General features: G+C 50.4%; 1 protein-coding gene across 4 annotated transcripts in view; it reads left to right on the top strand.

Moving 5' to 3' along the window:
* Positions 1 to 26067, top strand: part of GFOD1 (Gfo/Idh/MocA-like oxidoreductase domain containing 1) — a 119514-nt gene that overhangs the window by 57249 nt on the left and 36198 nt on the right. The window contains exon 1 of one of the 4 annotated variants that reach the window (XM_078446631.2): positions 4287 to 4614. The exons of the other annotated variants lie outside the window; for them this stretch is intronic. The gene's annotated coding sequence lies outside the window, so the exon portion shown is untranslated. Of the gene's footprint in view, positions 1 to 4286; positions 4615 to 26067 lie in introns of those variants that run through there. 4 annotated transcript variants of the gene reach the window in all.

Genomic DNA, 26067 nt, shown 5'->3' on the forward strand with positions numbered 1-26067 from the left:
CGGAAGTGGCAAGGTTCTAGAATATGTGAGACCAGAAGTAACGTGATCACATTTGAAAAATCCAGTTTGCCAAACCAATATTTCCATACCAGCATATTTGTGCAATAACATATGTTACATACGTATAAATAACACATAATATATACGATATTCATATTACATATGTTATAAAATATATAAATATACGAACATATAAAACAAGTTTTGCAGGGTAATACTTCCTTTATTCCATGCATTACACTCTATTTTCTGTTCTTTTTTTTTTTTTTTTTTTTTTAACATTTATTTATTTTTGAAGGAGAGAGAGACAGAGCAGGAGCAGGGGAGGAACAGAGAGAGGGGGAGACACAGAATCCGAAGCAGGCTCCAGGCTCTGAGCTGTCAGCACAGAACCCGACGCGGGGCTCGAACTCACAAACCGTGTGATCATGACCTGAGCCAAAGTCATACTCACTGAGCCACGCAGGTGCCCCAACACGGTACTTTTTAAGCAGACCAGAAGGCAAGGCAGGAAGTTGATCAGAGCGGCTGAATGATCAGAAAGTTCTCTGCCCCTGACGGAAGGTCACAGGCCGGAAGCATGGAAGGGCGGTGCGGGGGTGTAGGTGATCCCTCCCCCCGCCCCAGCGGTTGCACGGGCTGGCGGACTCCCTGGGGGAAAGTTCCCTGTGCTTCCGTTGGAGACATTGCTGAGACACCTCAGCCTCACGATGTGAACCCTTGAACCTTTTTTTTCCTTAAACTTGAGGCCGTCTTTCACGTGCTGGGTGCATAAGGCTGTGGAAACGAGCAGCCGACGCAGTCACCCTGGGTGCCCGAGCTGAGAAGGGGACCGGAAAATGGAAACGTCAAGTGTGTGTCTTCACAGGCTGCCGCGGGGCTTTGGGTGGCACTTCCCCCAGCCTCCACGTGCACGCCCTCCTCACTTCCTCTCCAGCACCCCGTTTTCATGGGGCTCAGCGACTGGTGGCACCCTGGACCCAGCCAGGCTCACGTTTAAGCAGAAGAGGCACTGGGACCAGTGCAAGGGAAGTTCATGTGGTTGGGACCCAGCCTTCTCCACACACCGCACGTGGGCTGGTTTTCCTTTTGTTTTCTTCGTTTTAAGTTTATTTATTTTGAGAGAGAGAGAGCGCCCATGCGAGCAGGGGAGGGGCAGAGAGAGAGAGAGAGAGAGAGAGAGAGAGTGTCCCAGGCAGGCTCCACAGATCAGCTCAGAGCCCCACACGGAGCTCGACCTCACGAACTGTGAGATCATGGCCTGAGCCTAAACCAAGAGTCGCAGGCTCAACTGACTGAGCCTCCCCGGCGTCCTCCCCACTCCCCTTTTATTTTCTAACGCCACGAAGGAAAGGGAATGTGGAATTCAGAGGTGTTTGGGAGGCAAAAGTCACTGGTTCCCACCTGGACTTTCCCAGCCCCGAGATGCTCGGACACCCCAGGCCTGCGTGTCTTTGAATGTTGACTGTGTTGCTGTCGCTGGGGGTGCCGTCGGGACTCTGTGCTCTGCCCAGCTCCGAGCTGTTTGAAGAGGGAGCAGTCAGCAGCCTGCCATCAGGGACTGGTCAGTTTTCTCTCTTGGCAAGATTGGCCTCAAAATTTGGTAGTCCCATCCCGTGCTGGGTGGCCTCAGGGTCAGGAGGCTCAGTCTGGTGTCCTGGGGCACGCTAACGATGGAGAGGTGCCCAGCAGGCCCACCCCCCGCCCCCAGGCCTCTCAGAAGTGCACAGACCAAGGGAGCTCCCGGCATAGCAGATGCTGGCACAGACTTTCCTTCCTTACCAACTGCAGTCGGGCATTTGTGAAACGTGGGTGCGTCAGACTTCAGTGAACCGAGTGTCCCAAAAGCATCAGGGAAGCTTTCTGTAAGCGATCCTTGCAAAAAAAAAAAAAATCGCGTTTTGAACTCTTCACAGTTTGCTCGCCTCTGCTACCTCCCTCGAGTCTCTCCTTTTGTCCATTTGGATTCTTGCACAGTTTCTGGATCTTTCCGAAAGGCCAGCCGTCCTGCACACACATTCTCGCTTGCAGGGGCTTGATTTGTGTGCGAAGACACGTGGCCCTGGGTTCTGGGCAGATTCTGCATGACCTTGAGAATGTAATTTCCAGACGACTGAGTCAGACTGGAAAAACTCAGCATGCTGGGGGCCTCTGCTACCTCTGGTTCATTCTGCGGGTTCCCACAGAACCACACCGGGGCCGTTTCCAGCTTCCTGTGTTTTCTGAAAATGCTTTTCCGTAGTCTTGCTCATCACAACAACCACAGAAGAAATGCCGTCCTATTCCTGCTTCCTGGAGGAGAAAACTGAGGCCCAGAGACATTAAATGACCTGCCCCAAGACACAGGAAATGAGAGGAGCCAAGACTCAAACCCCAAGCTTCTGGCACCAGGGCTGTGTTCTCTCCCCAGTGGACTCTCCCAGCCATGCATTCCCAAAGCAGGAGAGCCCTGCAAAGAGCCTGTATCATTTGGCAATGGGCTCTCTGTCCTCTGCTGCTTGGCTCCCAGTCCCATCCTGCTTGCAGGGTACCGGGTCGTCCCTTGCTGGAGGGAGTCCCTGCCTCACCCATCCACCCTGACCTATGCTTCTCGGTCCCCAGGGGTGTCGTTCCCTCTGCTTGCCCCCAGCCCCTTGCGGCTGCCCGCTCCCTGGTGCCTGCAAAATGAGAGCAGCGTATTCAGTCGGCATCCCAGGGAGCAGAAGTATCACATCTGCAGGTCAGGAGTTTTCTTTGCACGTAAAGAAGCTGAGCTAGGGAGGTAGGGTGTCGTGTACTGAGCTACTCACGGAATGACCTTGGCCTCGCAGCCTGAGCGCCCTCAGCATCCTCCCCTGTATGGGAGAGTGGGCTTAGCTGTACTCTCAGGGTGACACGTGACCCTTCTGGAGGGCAGCTAGCCCAGTGCTTTGCACACAGCAGGTGCTCAGTAAGTGGACCGGTCCTGTTTTCTCAGGAGTGTCCTTGTCAGCATCACTGCGTATGAATTTCAGCTGTCATTAGGAGTCTGTCTCACTCGAATGCTGGAGCGAGGGGGTCTGGTGCTTATGTTGCTTTTTGCCTGCCAGGCATTTCGCTGGGCACTTTGGATGTGTCCTCAAACGTAATGCTGTCTGGGGTTTCTGCCCGTTTGCTTTTGGAAGTGAAGCAGACTGTCACCTACTTGGGTGGCAAGAAAGTTTTGAGTGAACCAGCTGTAAGGGGTACAGCATTTTGTGGGTGCCACGTTCATTCCCACACGTGCTTTCCCTCCTGGAAGAATCCGCATTTCAAGCAGCATCGGATGTTGAAGAAACCACCAATTAAGGCAAGGTGGTGGGGGGTAGGGGTGCACCTGGCCGGCTCAGTCAGGGCACGCGATGCTTGATCTCAGGGTTGTGCGTTCAAGCCCCGTGTGGGGTGCAGAGATTACTTAAATAAATACAACTTAGAAAAGAAAAGAAAAGTAAAGAAAAGAAAAGCAAGGTGGATTGAAAATACTTCCTGGGGTGAAATCGCTAGCCATTCGTATTCACAGTCTACTCTGTTGGCTGGCTTTCTAAAATAGAAATTATCTCAATCGAAAGGAACGTGGGTTTCCTTTTTCTTTCTCTCTTTTCACCTGCCTGAAACAGTGACTCACGTGCCAAGGGTCCAAGTGTGGACATGTGCTAAGCATCTCCGCTCTGCTCTTTGGGAGCGTCTGCACCTGTCCTGGGGAGGTGTTAGTGAGACTAACTCGTGGTTAGTGGCGGGGAGGGGGGGGGGGGAGGGTGGAGGGAGGGATTTACTGGGGAAGGAATAGAGAGTCTGTGCTGTAGCATCTTGGGGACACCCAGCATCCCTTGAGGAACCCCAGTGCCCTTCTCTGCAGGGTGGCCTGTCTCTCCGGTCCCTTCCGGCTGTACCGGAATACCACAGCTACGGTAGCACTTGGGGTTTTCATGGCGTCACACACCCTGAATCTTCTGGCTCTTTTTGTTGTCACTAGAACGCAAGGGTTGGATTGCAGGGAGAAGGGCATCATTAACGGAAAAGGGAGGGCGATCCCGTGTATTGTGCATTTGCGTGTGCATGCGTTATTTGTGCGTCGTGTCTTCACGTGTGTGTCTGTGTGAGTAGGTCTGCGTGTGCAAATGTGTTTGCACCTGGATGTACGTACAGAAGTGAAAAAGGGGAGGGGCCCCAACCGTTCCCTGGGATCCCTTGGATGCATTTCTCCTCAAAGGAGCTGCAGCTAGGAAGTTCGGATTTCGCCCCTGGCTGCTTCCCAGTTGCTGGGTCTGTTTGATTGACAGCCCTAGAGGGAGGCTCGGCTTGCCCAGCAAACCCTTCTGCACTCTTCCAGGGACCCGCCTTAGACAGGAGGGGCGTCCAGCCCCCGTGACGTTCATCCTAGCCAAGTCCCAAAAAGTGAGAGACGCTAAGTGATGCTGACTGGATTACAGAATGAGGTTTTTCTCCGCCGCCTCAGTAAAGATGAATAAAGCCGCAGTCAGGGGAGAGAAAACAGGTGTCGGGGGCGGCATGTGCCTCTTGTGCACTGGTCAAGTGCAGGGGGCTCGGGCTGGTGGAAAAAGATTTGATGGGGCTTTTTCTGACAATACCGGCAGATATCCAGTCTCCCACTGCAAGGTAATTCTTCAAGTATTTCTTTCGCTCAGATTTTGATATGCATGTGGCCACACCAATGGAGGGGGGAGGGGAAGCTTAAGAAATTATTCATCATCTCGTATACCACATTTTCTGTAATTATTCACAACACAGATTTAATATCTACCCCTTATTGAATACTCACTGTGTCCCAGGCACTGGGCTAAGAATTTTACACGCAAGGGGCGCCCGGGTGGCTCAGTCGGTTGAGCATCTGAGCCAACTTCGGCTCAGGTCACGATGTCACGGTTTATGAGTTCGAGCCCTGCGTGGGGCTCTGTGCTGACAGCTCAGAGCCTGGAGCCTGCTTCGGATTCTGTGTCTCCCTCTCTCTGCCCCTCCCCCCACACACGTCCTCTGTCTCTGTCTCCCCAAAATAAATAAATGTTCAAAAAAAAAATTTTTTTTAAAGAATTTTACACACAAAATAATTCTTATGTTCAGATGTTTAGGTTGTTGCCAGCTCTTTTTTCTAGTATAAATGTGCTTAGATGACTATCTTAGCATATAACTTTTTGCCTGATTTATGACATCCCTTGTGGAGTGGACTTCTCAGGGCACAGTTACTGGGCATGGAATTTTAAAAAAACACGCTTGGAACATGCTTCGTGCAGGTTTGCTTTAGAGCCAGGTTCTACTCCCACACAAAGGAGGAACGTGCCTGTGCCTACTTCTTCCTAAAGACTCTGAAAAATCAGTCCTTTGTCAAAGTAGAGGCATCAGCCAGCTGCCTAACCAGAAGTGCAGAGAGCTAAAAGGACTACCTAGTTTATTCTAGAGACTTAGAAGAAAGGACGTCGGGTCTTCTCCTGGGTGTCCATCCGATGCGAAGTTGGAAAGGAAAAACTCTGCCTTCATTCCCACGGAGTCGGGACGTTTTCAGGAGGGTTCTGGAGGCCATCCTGGTGTATGACAGCTTTTATCTTTGCTCCTGCTTCTCTTCCACTGTTAACCTCCTTAGCATTGCACTCTCGAGTTTAGCTGTCTCTCGGAAGGAGATGGGAGGGGGTCTTCTCCTGAAGGTCAGGGCCACGCGTGGGCTCTGAGCGGGAGGAGAGCCGCTCCCTGGGGATTCCACTGCTGAGCCCTCCCCACCGGCTCTCTCTGCCTGGCTCCGTGTGGCATGTCCGAAGGCTTGGGTGGGGTGTCGCCTTTTAAAAACGGCGCTGATGCGGACAAACGGGAGAATCTATATTTGGAAACAAGCCTGTGTATACAGAGAAGTCAGGGGGGCCCCGCCGGCCTTGGGTTTTCCCGTGAAAATCAAGTTTTCTTCCTCCAGACCAGGTTGAAGGTCATGGGCTCAGTTCCGCGCAAGCCAGCAGGTATGTTTTGGATGCCTTCTGTGTCCCAGCCGTTGTCACTGGGGACAGGGTAGCAAACAGACCAAGCGCTGCCCGCACGGAGGTTACACATCTTCCCGTGGGGGATGGTGTCCCCTAAGGGGATGATGATGGCCCTGCAGAAAGCAGAGCAGGGGGAGGACCAAGAGTGATGGGGGCGGGGGGGATGCTGGCCTCCTGGGGTCACTAGAGAAGGGCTCTCTGAAGATGTGCCAGCTGAGCAGAGAATGGAAGGAAGTGAGGGAGCGAGATGTGTGAATGTCTGGGGACATTCCCAGGGTGCATGTTGGAGGTGGAAACCACAGCAAGCACAAAACGGGAATGTGTTGGCGTGTTCCCGACAAAGAGGAGGCCGGTGGGCTGGGAGGGAACGAGTGACGGGGAGAGGGCCGAGGCGCCGAGGGGCCGAGGGGCCGTGGTGTGGGGTTGTGTGGGAGGAGGGGCAGATCAAGGACTGCTCAGTAAGCCATGGTAAGGATTCGGGGCTTCTCTGTTCAGGGTGCCACCAAGCCATCGGAGGGTGGCTGGCAGGAGGGCAGTGTGATCTGATGTCTCACTTTTGTTTTTCCTTTTATGTTTGTTTATCAATTTTGAGAGAGAGAGAGAGAGAGAACTGGGGGAGGGACAGAGAGAGAGGGAGAGGGAGAATCCCAAGCAGACTCTGCGCTGACAACGCGGAGCCCCAAACGGTTCAATCTCATGAACCGTGAGAGCATGACCCAAATCAAAATCAACGGTCAGACGCTCAACCGACTGAGCCACCCAGGCGCCCCCGAGGTCCCGTTTTAAAACGTGGAGATCCAGGAGTGGCCCATTTGGTATCCTACGCTGTAGGGAGGCCAGGTGTCGTTTGCCATCACTCTGTCCCTTGGGAGTAGAGCTCTGGCCAGTAGAGTCCCGGACAGCTCTCTGGCATCCTTCCCTCCCACAGGGCAAAGTAAGAGCTTTTAAAATAGCCTGTTTCCTTTTTTGGAATCTTGATCTCCAGGTGCCAATCACAGCCATCTCCTTTGGAAAGACACTCACCCCTTCAACTGGCACGAGTCTTTCTCTCTGCGTTCTTTCTTCAACAGGAAATGCAGGAGAGGTCCAACATGGCAGCCTGGCCTCGAGCAAAAGCCATCTGCTCCCTTTCCCCCCATGCCAAGCCTTCTGCTGGATGGGAAATTAAGGGGAAAAAAACAAAATCAGGAACCACCTGCTGCAGCTCCCCAACGACACGGGCTGACCAGGAAACACGGAACAGACACTTCGTTAGGAGGCATTTTGTTTTTGTTTTGTTTTTTGTTTTGTTTCGACTCTTGACAATGTAGATCCAAGTTAGTTAACATACAGTGTGATGATTTCAGGAGTAGAACTCAGTGATTCATCACTTCTGTATGATACCCGGTGCTCATCCCAACAAGTGCCCTCCTTAGTGCCCATCACCCATTCAGCCCATCCCCCCACCAACACCCCGCCAGCAACCCTCAGTTTGTTCTCTGTTTTTAACAGTCTCTTAGGGTTCGACTCCCTCTGTTTTTATCTTATTTTTGCTCCCCTTCCCCGATGTTCCTCTGTTGTGTTTCTTAAATTCCACATATGAGTGAAATCATACGGTATTTGTCTTTCTCTGACTGCCTTCTTTGGCTTAGCATAATACCCTCTAGTTCCATCCACGTTGTTGCAAATGGCAAGATTTTGTTCTTTTTCATCGCCGAGTAATATTCCACATCTTCTTTGTCCATTCGTCAGTCGATGGGCGTTTGGGCTTTTCCCGTAATTTGACTGCTGTTGCTAAGGATGCATTTTAAACGTCTGTTGGCTTCTCTGCCTGTTTGACTTCCTTCTGGGGCTTTGTATTATCGATGATATCAGCAAAAGGGACTGAGAAACATTTCCCAGGATAACAGGAAGGCCCTTGCTTGACCAGTGCTCAGAAGAACTTGGTTTTCATTCAGCCGGTGTCAGATGGTGGGACTACTTCTTAAGCTTTAACTGGAGTCTGAGCTTGACTTCCAAGATGCCTTTCTGCTTTAACATCTTACACCTCTAAGTAAGAGTATAAGAAGAAATACAGCAGAGGTGACCGATCAAGCCACTCTTCTGGGCTTCCAGGAGAGAGATTCCTACAAGTGGTGGCCCAGGTCTGAATTCAGGGCAGGCTTCTCTGTGCCCCCCTTTAGGACATCCATATTCATTATTTTCAAGATATCAGAAGCTTCATGGCTTGAAGGGTGGGATAAGAAAATAAAACTTCTTCCCTGCCGGGAGAATCGTCCCCAACAGCTTCATATGTAGCAAAAGGACCTTGTCTCATCAGCCACGCGTCACCCAGGCTGTGTGTCTTGCTTGGATTTTTGTGTGGCTGGCTTCCAAAAACGACAGGCCTAAGCCAGGTCTGGGGCTGAATACCTTTCTTCTTGCCTACGAGCTACCCAGGTTCTTCCAGGCAGAAGAGGATGGGAGCCCCAAGGCCTTCACCTTTAGAAAGCCCCTTTTCCCTCTTACCTTGTTTCCATCTTCTCAATGTGCCTGACACCTGCTGTGCAGTTAATTCATCCTTACATTGATGAAAGCGGCCCATGTTTTCTGGAATGTTCTTACTGACATGTTCTGGAATGTACTGACATGTTCTGGAATGTACTGACATGTTTCTGGAATGTTCTTACTGCGTGTGTGCTCTACACGGAGGGGTGGATTCAGCTCTTTCGACTTACTGGTTTCCCAGCAGGTCCCAGTGCAGGCCTGCGTTATTGTTTCAGTGATGATGTGGCAAGTGATGGCGTCACTCATGCTGTGGCTGAAAGAACCCATATTCTAGCAACGCTTTCCCTGCCATGTTTACGAGACGCTGTCCCCAGGCTCAGGGCTTGGTTGCTGCTTTGAGCCTGACATTGTTGTGGGTCTTTGTGCGTGACAGGCTGCATGATCCAATAAGAAGCCCTCCGTGCTAGGTGATGCCCGTCTCTCATAGCAGCACTGCTGGGTCAGTAAACAGTACTGGTACTTAGTGGTCTGTGGTCTAATTCTCCGCTTTTGCTCTTGGAGCTGACTTAAATCAGTGGGACCGTTCGGCAGTTGTTGGGTTCTTTTGGAACCTATTTCTAACTCAGCTTTTGAAAGGAGGTAAAGGAGGAGTACCCAAGCGTGGATTACTGGAATACTCTAGGGCACGGAGAAACCTAGCACGGGCTTGTTAGGGAACTCGTTGTCTTTCAAAGCGCAGTGTGTATGGTAGGTGCTTTATAAGGACGTTGACAAGTTGATTTAATCTGGTTCCTGGCGTGGATGACAATCGTGACCTGGGATGATGACGAGGGTAATGGGGAGGTTTGAGAAGCCAGGGGCAGGGTCTGTGCTGGTTTCTTCCCTGGGCCCCCTTCATTCTACCAGCATGTCCTTCTTGAATCTGACCACTTGTCTTTGTCCCCACCGCCGTCACCCCAGCTCCCATTGCGGGTAGCCATGGCTGGATAACGCAGGTAAGATTCTTAGTGTAGAGCCTGCCATATGGTGAGTGCTCAATAGAGGATAGATATAAAATGTTGACTGTGGATAATCCGAGAAGCGTGATGCATCTATACGAGCTACCGTTTCCTGATTAGAACTGTTCTGAGACTCCCCTTCGGATAAAAATCAAGGGCCTACCAGGGCCAACAGCCCCAGCCCCTGCCTGTAGACCCTAAATTCCATGAGGGCTGAGGACCCCGTCTGTCTTTTACGAGTGCCTGGCGCGTGGTTGGTGCTAGAAAAACACGGTCTGTGTCTGTTGAATGAATGGATAGAGAGCTGGATGCTGGTCATGATAACCACACAGATAATGATGCTAACGATCAGGTAGGCGAATGGCCAGCATGTGCCGGGCCCTCAAGTGCGTGCTTTGTGTTCTTCGTGTCAAGTGGCCACTTCCACAGCTCGGGGCAGATATGCGTGTGATGAGAAAGTGAGCCATCCAGTGGGTCAGCTTGTCTGGCTATTGAATCCAGAACCACACAGGCTCTGGGCTGTTACTTGATGCTGTGTGGAGGTTAGGCCAAGCCCCCATCAGGTCCAGGACATGGACAGGTGCCTCGCCCTAAGGAAAGAATGAGGGGTGGGAAGGCATCGAGGTTGGCAGCTGCCTGCCCAGGGGCATCCACCTCCTGAGAACTAGGTTTTGTGCTCGGAGCTTGAGTGGCCAAGGCTAGGTGGGTGGAAGAGGTGGGGTGACTCAGAGATACCGCTTCTGTTTCCGTAAGGACGACTCCCCCCTCTCGCAGGGAATGTCAGTGTTGAAGGGGCTCGATGGGTTGGAAGGGCAGGGCAAACTGGCTGGCCGTGTGTTTCGTAGTCCAGCGTGTTCTAGAACTGTCCCATGAGGAGACTCGTCTGTCCAAGAGGGGAGGGGACCAACTTTAACCAGGACCTGAGAAGAGCTGGTCGTTCGGGTCTAGCTGCTGACGCATGTTTTAAGCGTGCTCACCAAAGAGGCCAACGGTGCTGGGGAGGGATCTGAAGGCAGGCAGTGCAGGGGGAAGAGGGAGTCCTTCCAGCAGAGAGCCTGCTCCTTCCCTGCCGCTGGGTGTTGTGGGACATGATCCCTGACATGCTTTCTCTTCAGCGCAGACCTCTCCTCCCTGCTTGGGCGCCGTGGCCGCTGATCACCAGCGGCAGGAACAGCAGGCCAGTTCTGTTTCTGGCCGCTGCATCAGCTGGGGTTACGACAGCCTTTACTTTGAGTACCAGCCTCTTCTGACTGACGCCATATTTGACTGACGCCATATTCCTGGGAATCTAGGGCCTCCCCGACCCCCACCCAAGAAAATCTTGTTTAAAATTAGGTTCTACTTACGTGATGTGTCTTTTGACTTCGACTGACTACCCTGATGCCTGCTGTTAACCCCTTTAGACGTTCAGGCCCGTGATAATAACAACATTTATGAAGCGTATTACTACGCACTGTGCTGAAACGCTTCCACGGCAGCCCAATGATGTCAGCACTCTTTGATGGTCTCCATTTTACAGATGGAGCCGTGGAGGCACCCAGAGGTCATGTGAGGGACCCAGGGCTACACATCCAGCGAGTGGGGCGCGGGGGCCAGGAACCGAACCCACATAGAGCGACTCTCAGACCTGCTTGCTTCAGCCCCAAGCTAGGCAGCGTGCCCCGCCCGAGTGAGCCGTGATCACCGTGAGCTTTCTATTTAAGGCAAACAGCTCAGCTCTTGGCCTCTTGAGTCAGTCTTGTTCAGTCGATTGGGTCTGCAGTGGGGCTGGCTGACTCTGGGCCTCTCCGGATTCTTCTAGCACTCACAGATCTGCGTCACACAATCTGGCACTCCATCCAGCGGGACCGTACTGCCATCTCGAGTCATTTCCAAATATGCACATCTTTTCTTCCCTCCAGATTGCAAGATGCTAAGGAAAAGGGCCCATGGTTGATTTTTCTCCAGTTTCCCCACAGCACTTGGCATGTTATTGGGAACTTGGAAGTGGTTTAATGCCCTTTAGCCTGACTAGGGGACAGAGTAGCCTGCCTGGTAAGTAGCAGACTTCTGGAAATGGAGGAAGCTTGCATTGGGCTGTTATTAAAGCCCTTATCTGTAAAGGAGAGGAGAACATCATCTATAGACTCTTAGAACCAGACTTTTGGGAGAGTTGTCAGGGACATGGCGTTCTTATGCATTTTATATTGGCCTCTTTATATTGAGTGGTTTATTTTGTTATTTTTTTTTAATGTTTATTTATTTTTTGAGAGAGAGAGAGAGAGAACATGAGTGGGGAGGGGCACAGAGATACGGGGACAGAAGATCCAAAGCAGGCTCTGTGCTGAGAGCAGAGAGCCTGATGTGGGGCCCAAACTCACGGACGTTGAGATCGTGACCTGGGCCGAAGTCGGACGCTTAACCGACTGAGCCCCCCAGGCACCCCTATATTGGGTGTTTTGTGCTGTGTAATTCCTGAGATGACTGCTGTTCTCAGGAATCTGTTCAAAAGACAGAACCAAATGAGCTCTGACATTGAACCTGGTTTGCTTGGCAGGGCTGTGGGGTCTGATCTGCCGGGTTGTTTCTGCTTTGCTGCTGTTGGTCGATTAGCCCACATGCTTGTTTGAGAAGGAGCGAGGGCTGCCCGACGAGCCGGGGAGAGGTAGCTGGTGCAGCCGTGGAGGGAAGGGACAGTACGTGCTTCAGTTTGTTTTGTTTTTTTTTTTTTTCCCCCTCCTATTTTGGTCAAAGAATGCTCAGGCATTCTTTTCAGCTTGCCTCACCCTTGGCTCACCTTAGATGAGGAGAGGAAAGGAGCTAAATTATAGCCATCTGGGGGTACCCTGCCCTTCCGGACGGATGCCACAGCGGTTACCTTCCATTAGAAAGGGTTTTATTGGTTATTCTTGGATCCGACCTCTGTTGTGGATTGTCTTTGGATGAGGAATGCATACTTACTGCCTGTCACGTATACCTCGGTGGCAGGGGCAAAAATGGAGGCCAGTGCCAGGCTGAACAGCCCGTGGTGAGTGGGTGACCTAACCCTCTGGCGGCTGTCTCCGGGCACATTTTTAAGACTCGTAGGTCCCTTGCATTCCTTCCTCCTGCTACCCAAGAGGGCATGAAGGGGGCCAGGGCACCATGGGCAAATATATTCCACTGAGATGTGCAGCCAGCAACCTTACAAAAAAGAGAACGTCACGGGGCGCCTGGGTGGCTCAGTCGGGTAAGCGTCCGGCTTCGGCTCAGGTCACGATCTCGCGGTCCGTGGGTTCAAGCCCCGCATCGGGCTCTGTGCTGACAGCTCGGAGCCTGGAGCCCGCTTCGGATTCTGGGTCGCCCTCGCTCTCTGCCCCTCCCCCGCCCTCCCCCTCTCTCTCTCTCTCTCTCTCTCTCTCTCTCTCTCAAAAATAAAAAAAAAAGAGAATGTCACATCAAAGTGGCACTTAATGTTGGGTGCAGACATTCCAAGGGAACATGTCGGGAAAGGCTACCTCCATGACAGAGCCAAGGGGGTAGGCCCACCTGGTGCTCTGACACAACTTCTTTCACAGGTGACATCTCTCTGGGCTTCTTGTGTGCACACTGGATGCCGCTGCCACCGCTGGAAAGACCGAACGGGGGGGCCCAGCAAAGAGCGAGCGTGCTTGTTGTCGTGGCAACCCTGGCCTAGTCCTCAGACAGCGTCCCCGTGGGGCTTCTCAGGGCCTAGCAACTGGCTCTGCTGAGAGGAGCCCCCCTGCAGAAGAGCACGTTGTCACCAGGCACATGCCTCAGAGGAAGGAGGGGGCTGGTGGCACCGAGCTGTGCGAGCCCAGGAGGGAAGGCAAGAGGAAAGGGGGGGGCGGGGGGAGGCGGGCAGGAAGCAGACATGTTCTTGCTGATTTCTGCAGCCCAGGCTGATTCCCTCACCATCCGAGACCAACGAGTGTGTGGAGGGGCGGATGCTGAAAGCACTTGAAATATTTTAGGGCCGATATCCCCACCCGGATGTGACGCTGGCCCCGCTTCGACACTGGTGCATGCTGGGTGGGCATCAGCTCTGCTGAGAATAACAGACAACCTTGGCGTGTATCAGTCTGTGTGGGCAGCCCTCCCGAGAGACCGCAGACCGGGGGTGGTGCTTAAACGGCAGAGTTCGTGCGTTCACGGCTCTGGAGGCTGGAAGTCCAAGGTCAAGGTGTCGGCAGGGCTGGTTTCTCCTGAGGCTTCTCCCTTCTTGGCTTGTAAACGGCCAGGTTCTCCCTGTGCCCTCCCGGGGTCTTCCCTCCGTGTGTGTCTGTGTCCTAATCTCTTTCTCTTACAAGGACACCAGTCATAGTGGGTTAGGGCCCCAGTGACTCCCTTTACCTTAATTACCTCTTTAAAAGAACCTTCTCGGGGCGCCTGGGTGGCTCAGTCGGTTAAGCGTCCGACTTCAGCTCGGGTCACGATCTCGCGGTCCGTGGGTTCAAGCCCCACGTTGGGTTCTGGGCTGAGGGCTCGGAGCCTGGAGCCTGCTTCCGATTCTGTGTCTCCCTCTCTCTCTGCCCCTCCCCCGTTCATGCTCTGTCTCTCTCTGTCTCAAAAATAAATAAAACGTTAAAAAAAATTTTTTAAAAAGAACCTTCTCTCCAGGGGCGCCTGGGTGGCTCAGTCGGTTGAGCGTCTGACTTCGGCTCAGGTCATGATCTCGCGGTTCATGAGTTCGAGCCCCACATCGGGCTCTGTGCTGACAGCTCAGAGCCCGCTTTGGCTTCTCTGTCTCCCTCTCTCTCTCTGCCCCTCCCCCGCTCATGCTCTCTCAAAAATAATAAACATAAAACAATATATATGTAAAGACCTTATCTCCAAATATGATCACATTCTGAGGTCCTGGGCTTAGCAACACAAAACATGAATTTTGGGGGATACGATCTAGCCCATAACACTTGGGCACTGATGGTAATGGTCAGGGTGGCCTTACTCTCTATTGGAATGGCTTTTGACACTTTGTGAGCACCATGTCCTCTGCAGCAGCTCTAAAGTGGCGATTGGTATTTCCCTCATCTCACGGACAAGGAAACGGAGGCACAGGGAACGGAAGGTCTTTGACTCCAACAGCTAGAACACTGAGACTGGTCAGCCTGACTCCGAAGCCGTGTTCAGGGTCCACGCAGAGGCAAAGGCCTCCCCCACTTTTCTCACTGGAGGTGATGTCACCGGAGAGGTTGGGGAAAGGCCTAGTCCCAGCTCATCAAAGAGAAGGAGATACTGGGGTACTCTTTTATGCTCATGCCTAGTGCCCCTCACAGTCTGCGACAACAGGCCTTCCCCTGTGGGAAGGAGATCGTCCAGGCGATACTGTATCATTGCGTGTGAGCAGGCCGTGAGTCATGACCGCATGCGGACGGCCAGCTGATGTCTGTGTGGGTCCTCTCTGGGTAATAGAGGAGGCAGGCCCTACAGCCCTGGGTTTGATCCGGTCAGGGCTGGAGCCTGCTGTTTTCACAGCTGTTTTCTCTGATCCAAGGTCTTACTTTGCCTGGAGCCTTCCTTCTGCTGGCCCCTTCTTCCCTTCCCTCCTTCCCTCCCTCCCTCCCTCCCTTCTTCCCTTCCTCCCTTCCTTCCTTCCCTCCTTCCCTTCCTCCCTCCCTTCCTTCCTTCCTTCCTTCCTCCCTCCCTCCCCTCTCCTCCCCTCCCCTCCCCTTTCCTTCCTTCCTCCCTCCCTCCCTTCTTCCTTCCTTCCCTCCCTTCCTCCCTTCCCTCCCTCCCTTCTCTCCTCCCTTCCTTCCCTCCCTCCTCTCCTCCCTTCCTTCCCTCCCTCCCTCCCTCCCTCCTTCCCTCCTTCCCTTCCTTCCTTCCTTCCTTCCTTCCTTCCTCCCTTCCTTCCTTCCTTCCCTTCCTTCCCTTCCTTCCCTTCCTTCCCTCCTTCACTTCCTTCCTTCCTTCCTTCCTCCCTTCCTTCCTTCCCCTCCCCTCCCCTCCCCTCCCCTTTCCTTCCTTCCTTCCTCCCTCCCTCCCTCCCTCCCTCCCTCCCTCCCTTCCCTCTCTCCCTTCCTCCCTCCCTTCTTCCTTCCTTCCTTCCTTCCTTCCTTCCTTCCTTCCTTCCCTCCATCCCTCTTTCCTCCCTCCCTCCCTCCCTCCCTCCTCTCCTCCCTTCCTTCCCTTCCTTTCCTTCCTTCCTTCCTTCCTTCCTTCCTTCCTTCCTTCCCTCCTTCCTTCCCTTCCTTCCTTCCTTCCTTCCTTCTTTCCTTCTTTCCTTCTTTCCTTCTGCCAGTGCTGTGAGACAGTGACAGCAAGCTTACAGGACTGCAGACACACTCAGCTGTTTGTAGGGCCCTGGGCTCTTCCTGTGGGAGAGCTCAAGGCTTCCCCAGGCAGTGATGTAGGAGGTCCCGGTCACTTTGAAAGCATTGCCCACTGTCTCCTGGCACTTAAACTGCTCTGCTGTGTGAATAATTACTTGGCCTTAGTTCCCTGAGGCAGAGGGTGGGAGTGGCGTTTGGGGTAGGCAAGGCTTTGGTTCTTTCTCCTATGCTCTCCTTCTTCCTTCTTTCTCTTCTTTGATCCCAAGTGCCCAGACCTCCACTGGCCTGTCCAGGGAGTCCCCTGACACTAATTCTGAGCTTCCCAATTGGTTCCCACTTTTCTCCTGCCAGCATGTTAGGTGATTCCCATCCTTCTTCCCACACTTCATTGTTGCCTTCTGGATTCACCGGGTGCTAGGTAGACGTTCCCTTCTTTTTTCTTTTTTTAAACTTTTTTTAATGTGTATTTATTTTTGAGAGAGACAGAGACAGAATGTGAGTGGGTTAGGGGCAGAGAGAGAGGGAGACACAGAATCCGAAGCAGGCTCCAGGCTCCGAGCTGTCAGCACAGAGCCCGACGCGGGGCTCGAACTCACGAGCTGTGAGATCATGACCTGAGGCAAAGTCGGAGGCTCAACCGACTGAGCCACTCAGGTGCCCCGATGTTCCCTTCTTCAGAGGTCAGAAAATCTGTCCGGACACGGGGTGAGCCAGCCACACTGTGAGAGCCCGGGCCCTGGGCTCCCAGGACAGAGTTCTCTTATCTCAGCTGAAGGCACCTCTCCAGAGTGCCAAGGAAAACACCATCAAATCACTTAGGGTTTGGGGCTTTATATCCCTGTGTTATCTGCCTTTCTGATATCCCTTACCTCAGTTGGCCTTGGACGTTCGCCCCGCCTTCAGAATCCTGCCAGGCTGGAAATCTGTATTATCTCGGAAAGTCAGCAGATGCTGCTTCATTCTGCTTCTTGTCTGTCTGTTGACTTAAATGATGAAATCCTCTTTATTAAAGATAGTGCGGGGTGTGCTCCCGTCTTCCTCCCCGTGTGTGTGTGTCAAGAGATAACTGGGTGACAGTCACCTAACTTCCTGATCGATTCTTGACAGGTGGTGGGATTTCAAGTTTCATTTCCCTTTTCAGATTTTTCTGCATTTCTTAATTAAAAAAAAAAAAAAGAAAAGAAAGGAACATGGATCCTTTTCTTCCAAGAACCATAAAGTCATTCCAAAATAAATGAATATGTAAGGGAGCAAATGTATCAGCCCCTCTGTTCCCTTTCCAGAGCTGTCTTAGCCAGGTGAGTGTGGGGTACCGCTGGCCAGGAAAGCGTTGAGGGGCAGAGGGCCCGGGGACTGTGCTGACAGCAGATTGTCTCCTGTTTATTAAACCTCTTGTTTGCTCGTGGCTGGATTTTATTTCAACCCACTGGCCTACTTTCTTTCGGGTCCTAAGTCGTTCACCTGAGCTCCCTTACACGGCTGCTTTATCTTTCCTCCCTGTCAGGTCATGTGGTGGGGGGGGCGGGGCAGGTGGGGAGGTCTTCATAGGCGAGTATAAATTTTTACCAGAATAACAGCCACCAGTAGAAAAAGCACTTTCTCCTCACCATTAATGCTGCTTTGTGTTTGTTTTTTTAAGGCAAAATGTGCCCTTTATCAAACTTCCACTTTAAACCGCAGGGAGGAACAAGGGGGAGCTTTTGCCTCACTGTCCAAGATAAGGTACTTGCTACATTGTGCAGAAAATTTAATTAGGCAAAGCGACACAATTGGAACTGGGTCCTGCCCTGAGCGGGAAAGGAAATTAACCTCTGCCTACCACAGCTGGGCCCAAGGTCGCGTTCAATTGTGTTCTGATCAGGCGGCTATTTCCGGAGCTAGAGAGAGAATGTGTCGGTTCATAAACACTCTCCACATGGGGGACAAACGCCACTTTGAAGGGCTCTTGGCCACTCTCTTCTGCAGTGGTCAGTAGGGAAGGGCGCATTTCTCACATACCTTTGCCAGATGGCAGTTTTCCTGGGAGCAAAGCCAAGCATTCCCATCCTTTGGGAGGTGACCCAGGAAGAGATACTCTGCAAACTGTCCAACTGTCGCTCTTTGGTTGGGCAATCTTGGCGAGTCCGTTGGGCGCATGTGAGGAGGGAGGCAGTTGGGGCTGGAGTCGCCCTATTTATTTCCTCACTGTCGACGTTAGACAGAGGGTTTGTGTTTGCACTCCTCTCCTGATGAAATGGAGTGACTCAGGAAAAACCATCTGACTAAATAAACCCTGTTGTAATAGCTGCTCCCCCGAGCCCCATCTCATCTTAATTTCCCCTAAAGTTTGCTACATAGAACTTCATAGCTTCGCAGAAGGTGTTTATACAAAACCCGGTCTCTGCGTCCAAGAAGGTTTTGATTCCAAGATAAGCCCTTTGGACTTGGCCATCTTGGACCATTTTTTCAGCCGTCATAACCGAACGGTTCAAAGGCATTCCCAAGGGACATGACAGAGGGCTTTGTTTTTCATGTGATCTTTATCCCAAGTGTCTAAGTTGATCTGGTCAAGAGGTCCTACTCTGTATCCAGCCATGGAGGAGGAGACAGCATATAGCAAAAGGAGGCGATGAGGAAGATGGCACTCTGCAGCCCGGGAGCACATAGAGCGGTTGGGGATGTGAGGTTGTTCATCAGCCGGAGGCTGGCTCTCCACAATGAAAGCCACATCGTAGGTGTATTAGTCAAGGTTCTCCAGAGAAACAGAGCCAGAGCCAATAGGAGAGATAGAGATAGAGAGGGGGCAGAGAAAAAGAGAGAGAGAAAGAGTGGGAGGTGTCACAGATGCTGTAATTACACAATCCCTTGTCTCTCTCCCACTGACCGTGGGCAAGCCTGCGTCTTCTTACACATCACCACCTCTAGCACGGGTCCTGGTGAATTACAGGGATAGCACAGACCCCTGGCTACCCCTCCCCTCCCCCTAATCAGTTCTTGTCTCCCTCTCTAGGAGCGGAACCGTTAGCTTTTAGCCGGACCCATGGTTACCGGGAAGAAAAGAATTGGGTCACATGGTTAGGGAGGCTGAGAAGTCCCAAGATCTGCAGTCAGCAGGGTGGAAGCCCAGTAGAGCGAATGGCATAGTTCCAGTCCAAGTGGGAAAGCCTGGGGACCAGGAGAGCCAGTGGTGTGAGTTCTAGTCCAAAGCTGGCATGTTTGAGACCCGAAAAAGAGCCAATATTTCAGTTCAAGTCCAAAGGCAGGGAAAGACTTAGTCCTTTTGTTTTTATTTTTTTTTTAATTTTTTTTTTAACGTTTTATTTATTTTTGAGACAGGGAGAGACAGAGCATGAACAGGGGAGGGTCAGAGAGAGGGAGACACAGAATCTGAAACAGGCTCCAGGCTCTGAGCTGTCAGCACAGAGCCTGACGCGGGGCTCGAACTCACGGACCGTGAGATCATGACCTGAGCTGAAGTCGGCCGCTCAACCGACTGAGCCACCCAGGCGCCCCAGTCCTTTTGTTTTTAATTCAGGTCTTCAACTGATTATATGAGGCCCACCCTCACCGGGGAACACTATCTGCTTTACTCAGTCTACCAATTCAGATGTTGATCTCATCCAGAAGCACTCTCCCAGATCCACCCAGAGTAATGTTGGAGTAGATGTCTGGGTACTCTGTGGTGCATTCAGGTTGACCTACAAAATAACCATCACAGTGGAATTATTATTTCTCGTATGGGTGTTCTCCTTTCTCCTCTTCAACAAATAAGTCCTCAGCATACAATTTCAGCTACTGTAACCCGGATCCGAAATAATTATTTCTGCCCCACATGACAGTCCCTCTGAAAGCCATCTGGCAGCTCCATGTTTTCTAGGATCCAGGGGTCTCTGTCTTGTTGCTCTGCTATCCCTAGGGTGTTGTCCTCGCCAACGTGGCCTAACGCGGGATCCACACAGCAAGATGGGAAATGTTGAATGGCACCATGGGAAATCTACACATCACACTTCTACTCATACCCTATTGGCTGGGACCTAGTCATATGGCTATACTTAACAGCAAAGGATACTGGGAAATGTAGTTTTATTCTTGCCCACCGCATGCAGACCTAACAACAAATGGTTCTGTCACTGCATCCTTAGGGGTGGGGAGGGACAGCTCAGGGTCTCCACTACTCTTATGATTTGCCACTAGGCACTGGAAATAAAGTGATGCTTACGATGCAGTCCTGCCAGTGGTCAGTGGGAGATAAAGTACTCATTACCACGTTATGTAATTAATGGGTAAACACAGTCAACCAAGCTGGAACAGGACTGTCAAAGAAGGCTGTCCAGTGACTTACAACAGTAAATCATTTTAAAGGACAGCTGTATTAGACCCAGTGGGTGGAGAGCCATTTCCCTAAATCCCAGTTTCAGCTGGACCTATATTTTCTTTTCTTTGGCAGTCAAACTGAATTCAGAAATTGAGGCTCAGATCTTTGTATTTAGGTCAAGTAAGGAGACCCAAAATATTCATGGAAGCATGAATTAAAAACAAGTAGGATTGGGGCATCCGGGTGGCTCAGTTGGTTAAGTGTCTGACTTCGGCTCAGGTCATGATCCCACAGTTCGTGGGTTCAAGCTCCACATCGGGCTCTGTGCTGACAGCTCAGAGCCCGGAGCCTGCTTCGGATTCTGTGTCTCCCTCTCTCTCTGCCCCTTCCCCACTCATGCTCTGTCTCTTTCTCTCTCTCTCTCTCAAAAATAAAATAAAAACATAAAAAATAATAATAAATTAAAAAAACATTAAAAAACAATAATAAAAACTAAATAAATACGCATTGGAAAAAAAAGTAGCATTCCTTCCCTTTTCTGTCTCTCTTCTTTCTTCCTTCCCCTCTCATCCATTTAGTCTAGGATTAAGGGGTTCTATGGCCCTGGCAGGAATGCAGGTATCCTTTCTGAGCCTTGTTCCCCTTTATGTGTGGAGCCCTTATAGTCTTGGACAAGAGATCCTTCAGAGGGTTTCAGGATGAGGGCTGGGGGCAGGACTGGAGGTACAGGGAGCTGTTATGTAACATGGTAAACAAACAACCATTGGGCGTTTCATTTTCCATTAGCCAGAGAGGCATTTTATTTCCACTAGAAACGGGAGCAGACGTGAAAGCAATTAGTGTTAGTGGGTTTACGGTGACATCCCTGGAGCCAGCAAAATCCTGGAGCCAGATGTCTGTGCTTTACTGGTTCCTTGTTCAGAGAACATTCGTGAGTTTTTTCCACCCCTGCCCATCCCACCTCCTGCCAAAAAGGCCCAAAATATCACAGTTGGGAGAACATAATATTCCTTGAATAGCAGGAGCAGAAGGCCTGTTCTTGGGAGCTCGAGAAGGCTGCCTCAGAAGCTGGAGAGGCGAAGTGAGGAAGGGCAGGAAACATCCCCGCACCGGCAACTCCCTGGCCTGGGGACCTTGAGAACCATTGATGAGTTGGGGCCAGGACTTGAGGCAGCGATAAATATTAGGGATGGTGGTCTATCAACCCCACCTTCTATTCCGTTCTGTTTGCTTCTTTTTCGACCTGCCCTACCTCACCCCCGGCACGCATGGCATACAAAGGATAGAAGTGGAAACAGCAGCGGAAATAGAAGCCCTGGATGTCCTCCCCTCCCCCTCTGCCCTGGAATAACGTGGTCTCAGTTTCGCTCGTCGTAAGCGTCGACGTGACCATGGCCGCCACCAGGACCACCAAAGCCCCAGAATCTGCCACTTCAGTACTTTCCAACGTAGATATTCTCTTCCTGCACAAGACCCTCCTCCCCTTAAGGTCTTAATACTGCATGATTTATTGTTGGTTGTATCTCTCTGCCCAGTTCGGGAGCCCAGGGGCTACATGGAGCTATTGAGCCCTTGAAATGTAGCCATTCCAAACTGAGATGTAAGTAAGTATAAAACACACGCCAGATTTCAAAAACGTAGGTGGGAAGAAGGTAAAGCATCTCAAACTTTTATATTGATTACATGCTGATAATATGCTGGATGCAGTAGACTACAAAAGGTGTTATCAAAATCCATGGTTTCTTTTTACATTTTTCATGTGGCTGCTAGAAACTTCAAAATCACACATGTGGCTTGCATTTCTTGTTACGTTTCTACTGGGGCAACGCTGGTCTATGTTATCCTTTCAACTAGTTTAGAACTTCATATTGTACATTAGTAAAGATATCTAAACACATATTCAGGGGCACCTGGGCGACTCAGTCTGTTGGACGTCCGACTCTCGATTTCGGCTCAGGTCAAGATCTCAGGGTCTTGGGATCAAGCCCTCCGTTGGGCTCTGTGTTGGGTGTGGATCCTGCTTGATATTCTGTCTCTCCCTTTCCTTCTGTCCCTCCCCTGTGTGCACACGCTCTCATGCGCTCTCTCTCTTAAAAAAATTTTTTTAATAAAAAAAAAAAACTTTAAAAATAAGTAAATTAAATAAAATTAAATAAAAATAAAAGGACTTTTAAAAGAAGAGAGGCTCTTCACACTTTGTAGGAAGAAGGTTGGTTAACGAACAGAGATGTGCTAGCGTTTGACACAGAGTTGAGAAATGTAATCCCCTTCAGGAACCAGGTAATGATACAAATAAGTGGGGTGGGCTCGAGGTTAGATGATAGGGAATGGTGGAGCGTGTGGTTCACTGAGGTGAAGTAACCCATGTAAAAGCATCTACATTTAAAAATTTTTAAAACACCGGGTGCTCCACAAGCAACGTCTTCAGGTGGAATTCAACCCAGAGGATTCCTGCGTGCCACTCTTGGGACCTTTAAAATTTTTTTCTTAAATGTTAATTTATTTTTGAGAGAGAGAGAGAGACAGTGTGTGAGCGGGGCAGGAGCAGAGAGAGAGAGGGAGGCCCAGAATCCGAAGCAGGCTCCAGGCTCTGAGCTGTCCGCACAGAGCCCGACGCGGGGCTCGAACTCACGAAACCGTGAGATCAGGACCTGAGCCGAAGTCAGACGCTTAACTGACTGAGCCACCCAAGTGTCCCTTGGGGCCTTTAAAACTCGAAAGCTGCTCTGTGCTACAGATCTCCTGAAAACGACCTCTTGCAGACAATTCAAACCGAGCTTTGTAAATTGGAAGTTCTTTTTTTAAATCTTGAAATGACATGATTTTAACCCTGGCACCCAAGTCCACTTACAGCTTTACTCTGTAGCTTACATGTTCTTGTACTGAGAACGTGCCCAACAGTTAGCTGGCGTTGAGTTCATATTCTGGGAGCTGTCAGGAGAGCGGTGCCTGGTATAGTTCTTCTAACAGTGCCGTGATGATGATCGTATCTTTGTTCCCTTTGAGGCTCAGGGAAATCAGGCCACCCACTTGGCCACAGCAAGAAAATGGCAGAAATGAGGTTCAAGCCCACGTATTTCAGATGCTACTGTCAAAATCTGCCATTGCAAGGTCTCAAGGTTTGACTCCTGTGTTTCCTTCTGAAAGTTTTATATTTTTAGCTCCTACGTTGAGGTCTTTGATCCATTTCGAGTTAATTTGTGCATAGGGTACAAGCTAAACACCCAGCTTCTTTGCATGTGGATATATGGTGGTCTCAGGATTACTTGAAAAAACGATTCTTTCCCCATTGAATGGCCTTAAGCACCCCTGTTGAGAATCAATTAACCATACATGTGCAGGTTTATTTCTGAATTCCCAGTTCTGTGCCGTTGATCGATTTGCCCATGGTTATGCCATTACCACAGCATCTTGATTACTACAGCCTTGTAGTAAGTTTGACATCGTGAATTACAAGTCTTCCAGCTTTGTTCTTGTTGAAGAATGTTTCTACTGTTCGGGGAGCCTGGGTGGCTCAGTCAGTTGAGCGTCTGACTCTTCATTTCGGCTCAGGTCATGATCCTAGGGTTGTGGGATAGAGCCCATGTCAGCCTCCACGCATGGCATGGAGATTCTCTCTCTGTCTTCCTCTACCCCTCCTCTGCTCACACACACACACTCTCTCTCTCTAAGATAAAAAAATAAATTATTAAGATTGTTTTTACTGTTCTGGGTGCCTTACCATATGAATTTTAGGATCAGCTGGCCAATCTCTACAAAACAGGTAGCTGGGATTTCGGTCAAAATTATATTGAATCCGTAGATCAATTTGGGCAGCGTTCCATCTTAACAATATGAAGCCTTCTGCCGCAAGGACCCAGGAAGTCCTTCCATTGCTTATATCTTTGCTAATTTCTTTCAACAGTGTTGCTTAGTTTTCAGAGTGCAAGTTTTGCACTTCTGAAGTTTATTTCGAAGCACTTCATCCTTCTCGGCCTTGTTCTTTTTTTTTTTTTTTTTTTTTTTTTTTAAATTTTTTTTTCAACGTTTTTTATTTATTTTTGGGACAGAGAGAGACACAGCATGAACGGGGGAGGGGCAGAGAGAGAGGGAGACACAGAATCGGAAACAGGCTCCAGGCTCCGGGCCATCAGCCCAGAGCCTGACGCGGGGCTCGAACTCACGGACCGCGAGATCGTGACCTGGCTGAAGTCGGACGCTTAACCGACTGCGCCACCCAGGCGCCCCTTCTCGGCCTTGTTCTAAATGAACTGTTTTCCTACTTCCGTTTTCAGATTGTTAATGTTTCTGTGAAATTTCAAACAGTGTCAGACCATCCAGAGTACTGACATTCCACCTGTAAATACCTAACGTAGCATCTGTTGATTTCTTTCTTTCCTTTTTTCTTCCTTTCCTTCTTCCTTTCTCTTTCCTTCCTTCCTCCCTTTGCTTTCTTTCTTGCCTTTCTAACTAGCCACCAAGTCACCCTGGGACCCATAACCATTAACAAAATTCCCTGCTTTTACCTACCACACAGTTCACATTCAGGTTTCTTTGATTGTAGAATGCCATCTCACGGTTAGCTTTCTCAAATCAGGGTCCAACCAAGTCTTCCCCTTGTACCTGAAGTCATATCGGCCAACTCTCCTTTATTTTCTAACAGCCTTCTTTTCCCTTTTTTTTTTTATGCCCTGAAGATTCAAATTTATATGATTAAGGCACAGTGAGTCTCTAACCTCATTCGAGGCTAACCTCTGGAGTCAGACAATCCTCATTAAACGGTTCCCTCTTTCACATAAAGAAATTTGAAACCTGAAATTATTTTCTTCAGCAGCACGACCACTGGTCTACACAAGTGCACGATGCTGGGGTTGGCTCTCCAGACACCTGTTAAGGAGAATTAATCCTTGCTGAAGATATTGGACAGAACACCATTGTTGTCTGTCCGCGTCCCCAATACTTGAGCATCAATGACTAATTGTTATAAGGACTGACAAACAGGGCTCTCTCTCATCTCACTTTATTTAATAGGGTGGAGAGCTGGATTCCCTTGGCCCCGCAGAAGAGGGGGGCTCTGTTTCTCTCTGAGGGCCTCGCATGCTCCCACATCTCCTCCTTGGCCTCCAGTCCCCAGACGTGGTTTTCCTTCTGTTCTTCCGAGATCCCTCCCCTTCCCTTCATTTAAAATGTTGGTCTGGAAGCAAGATACAAGTCTGCAATTCGGGTCAAAGCTCTTCCAAGTGGAAAAATCCCTGAAGTGTGTTACATGGCATAAGACTAAAAACATCCCACTTCTGTGGGTTTTTTCCACTGACACGACTCCATTCTGACAAAATGCATGTTCTTTTGATCACCATATGCTTGCCGATTATTCGTAATTTATATTGTTCAGGCGGAGGAGGGCTTTCGAAATATTTCCCCATCCAGTATGGCTGGGCACCAACCTACCATACAAAAGCCACCGTGGAGCTAAGAGTAGGGTCTTGGTCTGGTAGCTGCCAAGCCACCAAACTGCTGGACCATGAAGAGGTGGGGAGGGGTCCTGGGTGATGAGGAGATACTTGGGACTCTCAGGCCAACAACTACTTGCCGACTGATAAATCCGTGTTTAATTTTTTTTTTTTTTCCTACCTCCACTGTGAGTGTTGTGTGCTAGTCGAATGTCGACCCAGGCATTGTGTCTGTTTCAGTGTCATAGTTTGTACGGTGTCCTCTCTGGGGCGTCGCTTTCCGTGAAGTCTTTGCTCTCTTTAATGTGTCCGAAGGCTGGAGGTCTACCCTCCTTTAAAAAACAAAGAAATCAGTGTTGCCACAGTTTCCTTTGGGATGAAAGTCTGTTTCTTAGCGAGCGTGGGAACAACTGTGGGAAGCATTTTAGGAGAAGGGAAAATGATGCGTTGGCCTTCCCCACATTGAACGTGCCATCGAAGACATCAGACACCTCTCCGTCTCCCCGTTTCCCTCCGACCCGCCCTCCTCCCTCTCCCCTCCCTTTTCCCCCTCCCTCTCTCCCTCCATCTCTTCTCTCCACCACCCTACTCCCCCTTCTGTCTCTCAATTGTTTCTATTTATTGAGGTGTCGTTTACATGTAACAAAATGC

Source organism: Panthera onca, chromosome B2, assembly GCF_046562875.1.
Source record: "Panthera onca isolate mPanOnc1 chromosome B2, mPanOnc1 haplotype 2, whole genome shotgun sequence".
NCBI classification, from domain to species: Eukaryota; Metazoa; Chordata; class Mammalia; order Carnivora; family Felidae; genus Panthera; species Panthera onca.